We start from the raw sequence: 5,463 nt of genomic DNA on the forward strand, positions 1-5,463 counted from the left end.
AAAAGTATAAATATTCCTCATATAGGTATGGTCCTACACTATATTGTTCAAATATAGCATGATAGGTCCACTTTAAGTATAAGAGTAGTTCCATGTAATGCTACTTAATACTTCTAGTCCACTGCAGTTCAGAAGCTAATATTATTCTTTTTACTCCACTACATTTATTTTAAGCCTCCGGTATCACTGTGGACGTTTTTGTCCAAATGGGTCATTTTTCACATTTCATTTTGCAATAACTTCGGTTGTGTTTGTGCAAATGGCCTGATTTTTAGGAACAAGGCTATTTTCTCTATTTTGGAATTCCAATTTAAATTTTCAAATGGGTCTTTAAGTCAGACTTTAATATTTTATAAAACACTTTTCATATTTTAAAGTTGATGCCAATTATTTCTTTTCTAAATGTATTACTAGTTTCAACTCAGGAATTTGTCTTTAATCACAAGTTCTCTTCACATTGCATTTATGAGCCACAGGATAGCTTTGAGGAAGGGAACATGTTGTCAATAGGTCCGCTCTCTATTTTGAAAAATAAAAAGTATACATATGCCTTATATAGGTATGGTCCTACACTATATTATTCAAATATAGCATGATAGGTCCACTTTAAATTAAAGATACTCTGTAGAGTTTAGACCACTATTGGCACCGTGGAGCAACGTTTTGTTGTTTTGTACAAATGCAAGAAGGCTAAGCGAGTAAATGTGGAAACATGCAATGCCTGATTCAGAGTATTGTTTATTATCTGCTTTCAAAGATAGTATGAGTTTTTATTTGTTAGTCTTCTTGGACGGACACAATGGGTTTTGGTGAGAAACACAGAATGTAAACATAGCTGTGTTTGTTTACCAGACAGCTCCACGGGGGGGGGGGGGGGGGGGGGGGGGGGTTGATATCGTCCAATTCTTCAGTTTTTAGGAGTTGTTGTGGGTTTATGTGAGATTATACTGCTGTGTGATGGATTCAACAAATACTCACGTTAGCTCAAGATGTTGACCTTCAGGTGATGGAGAAAGAGCAGGCAGAGGTGCACCTTGTCTTGTAGAGAAAGTGGACCATAAAGGGAGGAGGCGCCCTGAGCAAAAAAGAGGTATGCTCGTAAAACAAGTACATGAATACATGTGACAGATTTGCAAATGCAGCACAGAGTTGGTGGGCTCGGGTGTAGCTAAGAGGGGGACATGTCACTTGTCTCTGCCCGATTTCGGTCTGTCTCCACTTATAAAACTCCCATAAAAGCAATAATGTTGTGCAGATGTAGACGTTGTACCCGTGAGCTAACAATATAGAAGGCGCAGTATGTGGAGAATGCCTTTCATCAAGGCTTTATGAAGGAGGCGGGCGCTTTGATGATTCTGCTGACATTTCCAGAAGACTTTAAAGACTCCAGTCGGGCTAATCTAATCAGTGTGTTTTCACTCTTCGAGGTGAGCGACCGGAGATGTGGAGAAGTGCATTTTTAATGAAGCTGTTTGCAGACTGTACACACTGATGTTAATTCTCTATTTTGGCATTTTTAGTTATGACACGATGCACAAGCTGTCTCCCTCTTTTCTCTCCCCTTTGTCTTAGCATTAACATTTGACTTAAAGCCAACGCCATTCATCTTCACCACACGACTGGTTTCAGATGCCGACAGCATACAAATGCCCTCATCACACACACACACACACACACACACACACACACACACACACACACACACACACACACACACACACACACACACACACACACACACACACACACACACACACACACACACACACACACACACACACACACACACACACACACACACACCTGCATGTGCAAACACACCCATGCTGGCACATCCTGTTGGCTCAGTAGGCCACTGATGTATTCCCAACCTTTTCTTACTCGCCGCCTCCATCTGTCCTTTCTCTCTCTTCCCCATTTGGTCCAGAAACAGATACCATTTGTGTGGAAAGACGGAGTTATGAATTATACAAGGAGTCTTTTTATGTAATCTGTTCCCAGTGTAATTATGTAAATCTTCCTTTTGTCAAGGGGGGCTGGATTCTTTGTTTGGCTGTCATGGAAATGGCACCGTTTTTTGGGTCTAATTTATTGCACTTTTTCCTCAGGGTAAGTGAACTCACCATCTGAATGTCACAGTGCTACAGATTTGATTATCAGGCTGGGCTCCTGTGGTCAGTGCAGCATGTATAACTGCAGGCAGAATATAAAAACGGTGCCACTAATGCCATTTCGGTCCAGGCTTCAATTTTCAAATTGTCCAGGCCATTAAATCGTACAGGTGCTTTCACACAAATCTCAATTATGAGCCTCTGTTTCTGCAGAGTTTCCCCCTCCTGCACACGTCCATTTTAAAACAAGACAGAGTGCACAGAATGATCTGGAGACACACAAATCATCGGCTGCCACCCGAGAGATACGCCTCTCTCAGGACACTGCTGTCTTTTGTCAGGTAATGGAGCTGAGAGATGAAATTGAGAATGTCTCCCACTTGGCAGCATAACCAATCAGATGATATTTTGGAAAGGCTAGAGTCAATGAACCAGTTCAGCCATTTATCCTTCGTCTGGGACCAAAAGCTGCATCACTTTCTACAAAAAAGGGTTATTTCCTACTACGATTTCTGTCCTCTGTTGACGGGGACGGTGCAAGAAAAGATATCTCCAATACAGAGCAGAGTACTCTTATGCTACACAGAGGGTTGAGAGCGATTGCAAATGTTCATAATTACCATTTTGAGTTCTGTGCTATCGGGAAAAAGGAAACATCCACCCTTCAAAGTGTTCCAGGTGCAAAATACACCAAACTATAAAAAAAATGTATAATGCTTTGGCAAATGTAATTAGTTACCTTTAACACTACCAGCTCCCTAATCACATATTGACACTCGCAGAAAGCATGCATTATTTAAATTAAATACAGACAAATGTACTTAACCTTGTCTTTTAGTCGATGATTAGTACAGTAGGTTTACTATTTACAATGTGAGCTTCCTTTGTCAGAAAAGTAGGGGATGGAGTTATTTGTAATTAAACAAGAATGTGAATGTTTAGAGTTCCTAGTTTTCTTAAATGCACAAATTAGGGCCCAATTAAACCAGAAAGCTTTACAACAAGGTCTGAATCACCCTCACAAAAATGGTAGTGCCAGAAGCTCTTGTTTACATCCATAGGAAATACATTTTTGCTTGAGAGTGACTACAGCCCCCTGTCTTTGAATACCCACGTGGAAACAAGTAGTCTATATTCAGGGGGGCCCACATGTGGCGGCCGTGTGTTGAGCGTTGCGGCCTGCCTGCGGTGTGGAGGTTTAACAGCCCCTCGCGTTTCTTCTTCACACCCCGGCTCACTGAGAGCTGTTTGAACCGGTCAGACGAGAGACTGATAATTACACTGACACTTCCTGCATCAGATCGTAAGTGAGGCTGTGCAGACGGGGAGGAAATAGGAAGTACATGGGACTTCAGATAATAAAATCACACATTTTTGCAATGTGTCTTGCTTTCTGCGTCACAGACAAGATAACTCAACAAAATATGATGATAAATGTTGATTTACACCCTGATACGATCATTCTTACCTCAAAAATAGACCCACATGGCATCGTGTGGCTACGGCAGGTATACATGGGGATAATTGGGTGATGAGAGGCAGGTGAGAGGAGGGAAACTCTCCAAAGGCAACTGGTGCATAGATAGGAGATGAATGCATCCATGAAGAAAGTATATGGAGTAAATGGAGGACACGCAATCAACACATTAATCATCGGTCTCTCATGGGCCACATTTTAAACGTCCAGGGGATTCGGTGCGTTTACATTACGGGTCATGTGTTGTGAGACCAATTAAACACAAGTCGTTCTTTTTCCACGGTTTACTGTACACACAAACTGTTTCTTGGTCTGTTGCCCCCAATTTCTCCTACAAGGCTCTTCCATCACATCTCCCTCACACCCCTACAACTCCCCCCCCCCCCCCCCCCTCCTGGGCAGGTTAATAGTCTGTAAAGAGAATCATTAAGACTCAATTTGTGACTGCAACACACACACACACACACACACACACACACACACACACACACACACACACACACACACACACACACACACACACACACACACACACACACACACACACACACACACACACACACACACACACACACACACACACACACACACACACACACACACACACACACACACACAGCCTGAGGAGGATGATCCATCACCAGCAGCCACATTCCTCAAAATATGACGTGGAGGCTTGCTGCCTTACTGCACGACCTCTGACCTCTGAGATGTGTGTGTCTGAACACGGGCACACACACTTCCTGGTGGTTGAATCCTACATATTAGCACCCTTTATCATTGTTTGGGAGACTTTTCTTTATCGTTATTCTTTGATTTTGCATCTCTGTATTTGTTTTGGATTATTTTGTGGTAATGTTTTCACTCTTGACTTTCCAATAATTGTCCCTCCTGCCTGTTCAGTAATCCATCTGTGGAGAAACGTCCTCACAAAGACACTCAGGCCTCCTTCTCTGTTTCTGACCTCCCTCATGGAAGTCATGCTTAGATGTTTAATATATTCAAAAATGCAATTATCCAATTATATCTATGCATAATGAGCAGAACAGAGATGAAAAAAACGATTCACGCTTTCTGCTTGTTGACCCTCCTTTCCATTATACCACGGTAACCCCACACCCCCTCCCCATAAATAACGGGTAATTGTTCAAGGCGAAGGGGCAACAGGGAGGTGTGTGTGTGTGTAAGAGTCTTTGTTAAGGGTTCTTCTGCTGTAATGTAATTCCTCCGTCCTCCATGCATTGTACTCGAGAGCTTCCCCTAACACCGCCTAGTGCTGCAGCTCGGCAACCTCTTCCACTATGTTCCTATGGTAACAACAAGAGTGTGGGTGTGCGCGTGTGTGTGTCTGGAAAATGAGTGATTGTCTGTGTGTGTGTGTGTGTGTGTGTCTGTGTGTGTGTGTGTGTTCATTATGGTTGTGTGTCTTATTTTTACATAATGAATCAATTACCGAGGCTGTGGGGCGAGCTCATTTGCATAATCGCAGGAGAGAGAAAAAAGACATTTTTACCGAACATCTTCTCCACACATCAGAAGCTCGGATCAGTGTTTCCCTGGGAAAAGGTGAGGCCCTGTGTGTGTGTGTGTGTGTGTGTGTGTGTGTGTGTGTGTGTGTGTGTGTGTGTGTGTCTGTGTGTGTGTGTGTGTGTGTGTGTATAATGGGACGTCCAACTGACATCATTTGCCTGCCAATCTGCACCCTGCTTGCCAAAACCCAGCCTCCATAATAGCTCCAGTGAGCAGGACTCTATTCTCTGTCTGTTTTTCTATTTTCACCAATTTCACCATATTGGAGAAAGTGTCATAGCGCCCCCTACTGCCCAATGTTGGTCCCTGTAGAAATTGGAAAATGTATAACAAAGGCAAAGCACA

This window comes from Notothenia rossii (assembly GCF_949606895.1).
Source record: "Notothenia rossii genome assembly, chromosome: 3".
Classification (NCBI taxonomy): Eukaryota; Metazoa; Chordata; class Actinopteri; order Perciformes; family Nototheniidae; genus Notothenia; species Notothenia rossii.